The sequence below is a fragment of the Leptidea sinapis genome, chromosome 3 (genome assembly GCF_905404315.1).
Source record: "Leptidea sinapis chromosome 3, ilLepSina1.1, whole genome shotgun sequence".
NCBI lineage: Eukaryota > Metazoa > Arthropoda > Insecta > Lepidoptera > Pieridae > Leptidea > Leptidea sinapis.
The window spans coordinates 4,180,858-4,192,865 of NC_066267.1; positions in this window are offsets into that span (position 1 = coordinate 4,180,858).

Here is a 12,008-nt window from a genome sequence, read left to right on the forward strand (position 1 = left end):
TCGCCATTCGAAGACTGTACTGCCCCAATGGCCATTTGTCCGTCGAATTATATGCCCTGCCCACTGCTACATCAGTTTCGCTATAATTTGGGCTCTGCGGTAGCTTTGGTTCTCCTACGGATCTCCTGAGGGCAGCGCAGGACCGATCGTCGTGGACATCTTTGGGGATGACTTTGTCCAGCAGTGGAAGTCTTGCGGCTGATGATGAGTATGCTCAAAAATAGCTTTATTTTAGTATATTATACTATAATATTTCTGAAAAAATGACTTCACATTTTTACTACTTATGTACCTATGTTGTTTATAGTATAATATCAAATTAAAATGGACAAAACTCGCCTAGTATATCAATTAAATTTATTGAAACGTATGGAAGGTAATTTCAGTAAATCTCACCTCATACACTCCACGGAGACACGAGAGAGAAGAGAAATGATGTAAGTTATGCATGCATCGAAGTAATGGAAAACAAAACTCGCAGAGATTTCTTTGTACATATATATTTTGTTCCTAGTTTTTACATTTGTCTCGAGAGGCCGCCGTACATCGAGCTTGGGTCACAAGAGACATATTTTTTTTAATGGAATAGGAGGACAAACGAGCGTACGGGTCACCTGTTGTTAAGTGATCACCGCCGCCCACAATCTCTTGCAACACCAGAGGAATCACAGGAGCGTTGCCGGCCTTTAAGGAAGGTGTACGCGCTTTTTTTGAAGGTACCCATGTCATATCGTCCCTGAAACACCGCACAAGGAAGCTCATTCCACAGCTTTGTAGTACGTGAAAGAAAGCTCCTTGAAAACCGCACTGTGGAAGACCGCCACACATCCAGATGGTGAGGATGATATCCTAACTTGTGGCGTGTCGTGCGAAGGTGGAATTCGGCGGCAGGAATCAGGTTAAACAGCTCTTTGGAACACTCCCCGTGATAAATGCGGTAGAAGACACACAATGAAGCGACGTCTCTACGCAATCCCAAGTGATCCAGCCGTTCACAGAGCACTGGGTCCCAGACAATTCGAGCTGCTCTGCGTTTCACGCGGTCAAATGGATCGAGCTGATACTGGGGTGCGCAAGACTAGAGATGACAGCAATACTCCATGTGTGGCCGGACCTGCGCTTTGTAGAGCGCTAGTATGTGGGCCGGCTTGAAGTATTGCCGTGCTCTATTAATGACGCCCAGTTTCTTTGTAGCTAATTTGGCTTTGCCTTCCAGATGACCACGAAATTGGCAATCGCTCGAGATATCGAGACCCAGTATTCCGGCAAGGCTTTAAGTGTTGTCGAAGAGCGGTGATACGACAAATGGGGTTTTTGTAGTGGTAAACGCGCAAATTTGAGTCTTCTGGGGGTTAAATAGTACAAGGTTCAACTTACCCCATTCCGCGACCTTCTCGTGAGAGGACTCGATAAAAGACACAAGTTTCTCCCGGCACTGGTCGACGATTTCCCGAGAGACACCTGCATGGCCCATGTATACGGCATCACCAGTGCTGTCGTCTGCATAGCAATGAATGTTGGAGGTGACCAACATATCATTGATATGCAGAAGAAACAGCGTGGGAGACAGCACACAGCCTTGGGGCACTCCAGCATTCACGGGCTTGTGATTCGAGCAAAAACCGCTGACAATTTCTTGTATGCTGCGCCCAGCGAGGAAGCTGGAGGTCCACTTGCACAAGCTCGCGGGAAGCCCAAATGATGGAAGTTTGGAGAGGAGCGCCTTGTGTCATACACGATCAAAGGCCTTCGCTTTATCCAGGCTAACTGCCAGGCCTTCCCCCTTGTATTCAATAGCCGCAGCCCATCTATGTGTTAGGTATACCAGAAGATCACCTGCCGACCAACCATGGCGAAAGCCGTATTGTCGGTCGTTGATCAACTGGTGACCCTCTAGGTATACCAAGAGCTGACGGCTAATTATGCTCTCCATGATTTCCATCCAGCAGGGAGGTAATAGCAATAGGCCTGTAGTTTGCTGGATCCGAACTGTCTCTTTTTTTTTGGATCGGATGGACAAGGGCTGACTTCCATGAGTCAGGGACTACGCCTTTAAAATAAGAGTGCCGGAATAAACGCGTTAGCACCGGCATCAACTCAGGGGCACATGTTCTAAGCACGATTGGAGAAATGCCATCCGGCCCGCTCGACTTCCTGACGTCCAACGAAAACAGAGACCGCCTAACAGTTGTCTGTCTAAACTGTACTTCAGGCATAGAGCTCTGACACCGCGGGATGGTCGGCGGTGTTTTTCCGTTGTCGTCAAGAGTCGAGTTGGAGGCGAAAAGAGTGCACAAGAGATCGGCTTTTCTCTTTTGCCGTATGGGCCAGGGTGTCATTCCTCATGTGCAACGGCGGCATGGACGGCTGGCTGAAGTTACCAAGAGCAGCTTTCGACAACGACCAGAACTTGCGTGTTCCGGTCGGGTAACTGGAAAGCTGCTCGCCGATTTTGACGACGTGTTTTGACTTTGCACGGGCGATTTGCCGCTTAAAAAATCTGGAGGCACGGTTGTATTTCCTCTTAAGAACTGTGCAGTTCGGATCCTTTGTGCCCAGCGCCGCAACCCAAGTTCGATACGCCTGTTTTTTGCAGTCAGATGCTGCTTTAACTGACGCATCGAACCAGGGCTGTGATCTGCCACCGATGGGTACTACAGAGTTTGGTATAAAAATATCCATACCCTGTAGCATCACATCGGCTACTGCAACGGCGCAGGCACTAGGATCATCCGAAGGGAAACAAACCCTGCCCCAAGGGTAGGATGCAAAAAAGGAACGCATCCGATAGGATGCGTTCCTTTTGCACTACAAGTCAGCAGATTGGGATACCAATCTGCTGACTTGTAGTGCCAAACGCGGTGGGTCGCTGGTGGTCTGCGACGGTGGCGTCGGATAGGCACTACACTCCTGACCAGGTAATGGTCGGACGTTCCGAGAGGGGCGTCGACAAAGACCTGGTAACCATCGGGATGTGTAGTCAGCAGAAGATCCAATAAGGACGGCATGTGGCTATCCACATCCGGGAGCCGCGTTGGCGACTCAACCAATTGGGACAGACCATACGCCAATGCAAAATTATGCACAGATCGCCCTGCGTAGTCTGTGGTACGTGATCCAAGCCATTCGGCATTGTGCCCGTTGAAATCACCCAAGACTACGATTTCAGTGGAGGGGAGCCCAGTTGTAGTGCCGCTCAGAATTTTTAGTTTTTTCAAGAATCCTGTGTGGCACTGCATTGTAATGGGCAGGACGTATAAATAACCATCAGTTGAACGCCTTGTTACTTCCGTCCCTTATTTTCTATTAAAAAAAAATAATTCACTTCACCATCTAGAATTGTGGAGTTCTTCCACAGTGTAGTTTTTGGAATGCTTCGTTGTTTTCTCATTTAATATCATTTATAAACATTTTATGCTACACTTTTTCAGCGAACTCAATATTTCACTAGCTTAAAATATAATTTTACGTTACTTATTTGGGTTGCTGTTTCTTGTTAGCAAGCAATTTTGCGATACACAATTTGTACACACAGTAACAAATGTTACTGTGTGTACAAATAATCCAAAGCTTTCAGAATAAGGTAATCAGAGGTATTTTAAATACCCTCTGGTACGTTATAAAATGACGACATTCATAATGACCTTAACGTGAATTTCAGTATAAAAAAATTTTGCAAAAAATCATATGGAAAACCCGACGTTATCCAGCTCCTTGGCAGTGTTGTCTCTACGTCCACACGGACATAGTGATAGGACTCACAAGTAATTAAACTTTTGAGTTAGTGTAATCAAAACTTAGTTTTATATAATATTTTTATTTATTTATTTATTTAATAGGTCCACACAACAGAATTAAAACAAATATATAATAAAAATAATAAACTATCAGCTAAATACAAGATAGGCTGCAACTCCACGAGGGTGTGTACTCAGCATGTTTAGCATAAATTAATAAATATGCAAATACAACAGTAATAGCGATTTTAAAACTAACTTTAGGTAATGTAGTATTATAAAGAAAAAAGATAGAGAAAATATATATTTGGACAAATAGAAGTGAATAATTATGGTAGTTATATTAAGATGCTTTTTTAAAATTTTAAACTAATTAAGGAGTTTATATAAACTAGATTTCCATTTACAAACAGATGAACAGTGGATGTCAGGTACTTCACTGATTTCGAGTAGTAGTGCATTGTATTGACGACAAATTCTATAGATAGGGTTATGGAAGGACACGTTATTATTGCAGAACGGAATGATAAAAGGCTGTTCATGTCTTGAAGACTGATTGGGAACTCTTAGAATAATATTCGACAAGAGGGAAGTAGAAATTGTGCCATCGAGTATTTTGTATAAAGTCGTTAGGCCATGCAATTTGCGACGACTCTCGAGGTTCAGTAACGTGAAGTGAGATAGCCTTTCCTCATATGTAGTCAGCTCCCTTTTTAGACCAAACCGAATCGTCAATACGCGAAGAAGAAGACGTCTTTGAATAGACTCAAGCATATCAGTATATGTATTATATTGAGGTGACCAGACAATGGAGGCGTACTCGATTTGGCTCAGGATTAGCGACTTACAGAGTAACAGAAAACTATTTGGTGACTTGAATTCTTTAGTAGTTTTGCATATGAAGCCAGATAGCTTATTACATTTCTTGGCTATTGGTTTATAGTGATATTTAAAAGTTAGTTTCGAGTCAAAAGCAATACCTAGATCCCGTAAAACAAACTTCCGCTCAAGTGGTATATTATCAATTTTATAGTCAAACAAAATTGGGTTTTTAATACGAGTGAAAGATATAATGGAGCATTTTTTTATACTCAAACTCATACTATTAGCACTACACCAATTGAGTAGAGTATCAAGATCCAATTGTAGATCAATATAGTCACTAACAGTTTTAATTCGTCTAAAAATTTTAAGGTCATCCGCATAAAGTAGATCAGATCATTAATATATATAATAAACATCAATGGGCCGAGATGGGATCCCTGAGGAACGCCGGATATTATAGAGACTCGTCGTGAGTAGAATCCCTTTAGAGCTACTAATTGACTACTATTGGATATATAAGATTTTATCCAAAGTAAGAGGCAACCATGCAGACCCATAGTCTCCAATTTATAGGCCAATATTCTATGATTTACTCTATCAAAAGCCTTTTGGAAGTCAGTATAGATAGAGTCAACTTGACCATGATCGTTGAAAGCTCTACAAATAAAGTCTGTATACTCCATCAAGTTACTGGCGGTTGACCTTCCTTTTAAGAAACCGTGTTGCTTCTGAGTGATATGCGGGATAAAGTGGTGGTATAGGTGGTCGTAAACTAAGTACTCTAATATTTTGGCAAAACTGGATAAGATGCTTATAGGCCTATAATTAGTACAGTCGCCAGGGTCACCCGATTTGTGTATTGGTATGATGTGTGCTTCTTTCCAAGCATGAGGAAAAACACCAGTTTGTATAGATTTGTTAAAAATCAAGTAAAGAGGGTCTATCAGAGCCTCTGAGCAATGCTTAATAAAGTAGGGAGGAATGCCATCTGGCCCAGCTCCTATCCTCTGTTAGGATCCAATGCATTGAGTTTTTTTTTAAATATCCTCTTTAGATATGTGTACTGAAAATAGAGGATAATTAATAGTAGGCTGACTTGATAAAGAATCGTTCATGTGCCTATCTGGTTCAAAAACTGATGAAAAATACTCGGAGAAGAGTTCGGCTGCGGCTTCACCACCAGTTGCAATTTTGTCACCAAACTTAATGGTCTCGGGGTTGACGGTCCAAGTCTTTTACTTTTAATATAAGAAAAGAATAGTTTGGTTGAATTATTAAGCGACTCTTCCACACTTAAAAGGAATGCGTTATAACAAGCCTTAATCAGAGCCTTGGACCTAGAGCGTAATAACCGAAACTCGTCGAAGTCCCTCGGATTATTGGTTTTTTTATATTTTTTATGGATACGATTTTTCTCTTCTATACAGGCTTTCAAAGATTCTGAAAACCAAATAAGATAGTTCAATCGACCAATTCGCTTATATTTTGTGTTTCTTTTTATTGTGTCGTTAAGTATTTCATAAAAACATTTAACACTCAAGTTGACATCACTATGGCTTAAAATACTGTCCCATGTGTTATTATTAAGTTGTAGTATACAACTTTTTGTGTCACATTTACGAAAGTTAGGCACCATAATAGATTTGTTTTGTATATTTTTAATATTGGATTCAATAGACACATCGATCTCAATGGCTGGGTGGTGTCGGTCGGGCACACATAATGGGGAACTCTCAGATAAAGATACGTCTGTCAGATCTGTCATAATAAGGTCAAGAGTACGATTATTTGAATTGCGAACATAATTATATTGTGACAGGCCAACCACCTCCAGTAGATCAATAAGTAGCGAAAGGGCACAGACGCGGAATGGAAATGTTATCGGACGACCATGTAATACCAGGCACATTAAAATCACCGAGAATAATAGTTTTAGAATTGTTTAGATTTAAAAGCGTACTACAACAAATTATCATAAAAAGTGCGACATTGAGTGACATTCAGATCGGGAGGTAAGTATACAAGGTATATATTTAAGTTAAATCCACGAGGTCCGAGGTTCTATCGTCCTGTTATCCATATATCCTCTAATGAGCTTTCAAGTTCGGGATGTCTAATTGCAAATAGATTTTTCTTAAGTGCTAACACCCCCACCGGATTACTTTGAAAAACAAGTAGATTCGCGGTCTCTACGAAATACGGTATACCTGTCATCCACGAATTCATTATTAGAGAAAGAGCTATCTAGGTTTGTTTCGCATAAACAGATAATATCATAATTCTCAATTAGGATGTTTTTGTACAATTCCGTTTATTTACTTCTTATTCGGTTAACATTCTGATAAAAAAATTTCATAAAAAAAACTGATATTTAAAAATCCAAATAACGTAATAAACCTTAAAACTAAATATTTATACAAAATAATAAGTAATATATATCACAAAATTAGCTTCTCAAGACTCATGATATCTTTAATGTAAATAGCGGGTGAGGTGTCGTCTTTTCTTATAAATTATACTCGGCCGAATTTAACCCATACGTACTTACATCCCTTATCCTTAGCCAGATGTCGCGCGGCTGCATGCAAGTCCTTACATTGCTTTGAAAGGTATTCACCCACGAAAATAGGTATTTTATCTCCACTAACTCCGATGTGAACGGAATTTAGGTGATCCATCGGATTACCTCTGTTGTATCTCTTGACGCCTGATATAATTGCATCACGGTGACAGATGGAAGTGTTACAAGAACATTTCGAGGCCTGTCAGATGAGGGGTAAAGTTTGGCAATTCGACGACACCAGCGTATATCACTGTCCGATATGGGCATTTTTATTTGTTCACAAAGCTTCTTAAACAACATGGCTAAGTTCTCATTACGGCGCTCTGGAATACATTGAACCTCTAAGTTACAGCTCCTTGAAGCTTTTTCGGATTGACAAAGGCGATACTCCAACTTAGCCATATCAGATTGAACCTTGGCTTTCTGTGCTTCGAGTTCAGTAATTCTCTTAATAGCCTGATCAAGATTTGTTCTTGTGTCTTTTTGTTCTTTAGATATTAAGTCTGTAGTTTCAGTAAACTCTTGTTTAATTGTTTCCACAACAGCTTTCACTTCAGATTTCACTTTTTCCAGAATTTCAAGGGAGAGTGTAGATCTGATACTATCTAACTTTAAATCAATAAGCTCACTAAATTGTCTCATGTTGATTGTAGCTCTTGAATCAATATTGAGTGATTCACACCCATAATTCGAATATCAAGTGAGTCATTGCTTAAAATTTTGCCATGAGAGGGTTGGGAAGCAGGCAGTGATTGAGCCGAAGCCACTGGAACATTGTTCAGCCTATGTCGCGATCCTACGGGAGTATCATCATTTCTAGTTCTACGAGTAATATTTGCACATGACTCGCAGCGCCACGATCGATTCAGTTCTCTAATATTTGACTTAGAATATGATGACGAGTAATCAATGCATTGGTAGTGATAGCACGCTTTACATGCAATACATTTAAGTAAGTCAGACTGGCTGACAGCTTTCTTACATCCCATAGCTAATTAGCGGTAAACACAGTATCGTAACTTATGACGTAGACGCGGAATGAACGAAGAGAACAGTACAGATATATTCACAGTTAATAATAAATTTACAAGTACCGTCTTTATTTTTTCCACATTACCTGTTACACTTCTTATTTTCACTTTTTTATAATATATCACAGTGCACGATCCTCAACCGTGCGATAAACAATTTAAGAATTGGTAAAAATAACAATTTAGATATAGTTTTTTTTTTTGTTAATTTATAGTTATATACCTACTGTCACTGTTCTGCTTACTGTATCGTTAACACGGGAGTTCCACTACAGATTTTGTTTTGTGTTTAAATTGAGTGTCACTGGAAACTATTTGTGGAAAACATTTACTGATAAATTTTAAACACTGCACAACAGAATTATTAATAAGGTAACTTCTACTGATTGCTATTTTTTTTGAACAAATTTATTTTTACGGAGATCTCGATTATGATTTTACAGCTGTCACACCAAAAAAGGTTCAATAAACTATCAAAGTAACATTTCCTAATTGTGAAGAACACAATATGAACATAGCGCCTTCATTTTAAAAGAAAATGCTACAACAAAATTAGTTTAGGAAAATTTATTGAATTAAGCGTTACTTTGCGGAAATCCATAATTATACAAATTATTTAAGTTTTCTTTAGTTTTAATTCCGCCAATATTTGTTTTTAAAACAATTCGACACGTGTTTCGCCTCTACACGAGGCATCCTCAGGACGTGTTGTCTCTCCAAAATCTGGCGCGAGATTCAAATTGAGTTTAAAGTTGTAAAATTAGTTTAATATATAACAAAATGCTTAAGACCTTGAATAATTAGCTTAAATTTTCGTCCTATTAATCATATTAATTATAACTAATTTGAGTCATTACTATGCAAATCTCCAAAGCTTAATGATGATCCGAAACACGTATTTAGTCATGAAAACCAATATCAGTTAATTAATGCAAACATTGATTGTTGATAATGTATGGTAATATTTAGTGAGGGTTAATTTATTTATTACTTATATTTTATTAAATTTCAATAATCCACTTAGTTGCTACAACATCAGTTTTTTATACTCTTACATAGCTCAAATATTTAATATGAATACTCAACATCAGCTTAAAATACGATTAATAGTGGCATGATTTAATTCAAAGCAAATTACAAAAGATAATATAATATTTGGCCATAATTTTAATTACAACAAATATTTGGCTTGGCACGGGAGCATGTGTTGGCCGGAACTTGCGTCAATACTCTGTCTCCCTCTGCATGGTTCTTGTCTGGTTCTGCGCTGGCCACCTAAAATTGATTAATATTATTATATATTAAATAGGCTTAGTTGTTATATGGTTTAAAAATAAGCTGGAATTTTCTTATTCCTTTAATTTTCTTGATTTACTACATCAAGAAAAATTAAATCTTTAGCATTTATGTCTTCTTCTACTCTCCTGTCTGTCCGAAAAGAGTGGAGATTTTTTGCTATGACGTCTATGATTAGTCTAGTCTGTTTATTTTCTTCTTCAATTCAAATCCAAAGTCTTTGAATTCGTCAACTTTGCACCGCGGCATGGGTGGAGGAGCCATCTTCATGTACACTTACGTGTTTAATCTCAGCACCTATATGAGTGATGGCTTTTTGCCTCCACCATGCAACCAGTCGCCGCTATCAACAAAATATATACAGCTCTATAGGTAGTAGTACTCACCTGGTGTCCGTTTTGGTGGTGCAACATATTTGGTGGCAAGATTAGCGTCATGACTCTAGTGTCTGCATAATGTCTAGTCCAGTAATGTTCCAAGTCTTGGAAAAATTAATCTTGAGAGTAGTCACAGTAATAACCTATTCAGCAAAATATCAACTCAGAGCAATTACCATCTCAAACAACTTTATTTGGAGCAACGATTCATATCTCGGAACGTAGAATGTTTAATTGCAGTTAATGATGTTTTTGTTCGATGTAGCATCCACGCTGACCCAAATCAGAAGCTCTCAAGCATACTAAAGGATACTTATACTCCGCTCTTCATGCACAAGTTCATTAGGGCTGCCATTTATGTAATAATTAATCAATATATTAATCAAAACTTATGACTTGCTTCAGATCGTGCGGATGGAAGTTTTCTTACCTTAGTAAGTTTGATAAACTAACAACTTCATTGGTCTATACAAAAATAAACACAAATAAAATTTGAAAAGAAAATTTATGAACGATGCGTGAATCAACCCCACGACCTCTAGCGTTCGGTGCGAGCTCTCTTTCCACTGAGCCAACCGTTCGAGTGACGTATCCTTGATAAGTCTTGTGTGTGTTCATCGTTCAGGTTGTGGCTTCATCTACAGGATCTACTTTACAGTTAACCTTCTCAACACCAATATTTGCATATTACGAAATTGACTTGAGATATTTCTCTTTCATATCTAAACTATTTGTTATTTTTTAAGAATAAACGCACACTTTTGGGATTTATTGCACAAATTAAATTAAAAAATAAAATTTTTCAACGATGTGGGACTCGAACTCGCGACCTCTCGCGTACCGTGCGAGCGCTCTTTCCAATGGGCCAGCCGTTCGAAAATAATTTATAAAGATTTAATTCCATAAGTAAATTATATTACACTTGAAATATGTCAGTTTTTCATACTGCTCATTCAGATGGCATATTTCCTTAGAGAAGCAAAACATTAACATAAATATTTCAATTACAATAATATGCAAAGTGATGCAACAAAATACTCAAACGTCATTTACTAAATGTCCTACACAAGTAAGTCAAAAAAAAAAGAAAACTAATAAATAAAACCACGAAAGTTATTGAGTATGAGTAAATTCATAGTATAGTACAATACTGTAGATGCATCAAACCACACATACCTTAAATAAAATAAGGCAATAAATATGAATAATATATTAACATTAATTAAGAAACAAATAAAAGAAATCATGAAAAAACATGAAGCAGACTTCCCGGTAAGAGGATCATCCAGACACCGCAAGTGGCGTCCGTTCACGAGCATGACGCATGGACCAGCCATGAACGAACCGCCCCTCGTTGCCGCTACAAGCAGTGGCAATAAGCGTGCATGACGAAGCCTGTCACGAGAACTCTACCAAATAACAATAAAGATTGTTCATCTAAAATAGTAACACTCACTTAATGCTTTTACTTACAATTTGACTATTTTGTTTAAATTAAAATTGTAGTTACAAGTTGTATAAATACTAGCCGGAAGACATCTACTCCTGGACAAAGACCTCCCCCAAAGATCTCCATGAGGATCGGTCCTGCGCTGCCCTCATCCAACGTATTACGGCGATCTTGTCCAGATCATCGGTCCATCTTGTGGTAGAACGATAGAACATCTAAATAGATAATTATATCTATTGTTCGGTTGTATTTTTTCTGTACATATTAATGCACTAAAAATATCGAAATTATTGCGTATTTTTAACCGACTTCAAAAAAGGAGGAGGCTCTCAATTCGTCGGTATGTTTTTTTTATGTTTGTTACCTCAAAACTTTCGACTAAGTGAACCGATTTTGATTATTATTTTTTTAATTAAAAGCTGGTGCTTCCCGTGTGGTGGTAATGTGGCCTAGATCTGACAATGGCATCCATCAGAAAACCATAAAAGTCTCAAATTTGCTATACATAAGTATAGTAAATTATTGTAATTTTTGAGTCGGTGTCATCCAAGATACGTTTATTACTACATACATAGTTATAGGTGAGATGTGCTTGAGTCGTGAGGAGGCGAGAGGTGAGAGCGTGTTGCGGCGGAAGGACACCGGTTCCAAAAATAACAATAATCGTAACTATAATTAGATTAATTAATTAGATTGTATAAAAATACGCAATTATTTTTATACTTTTCA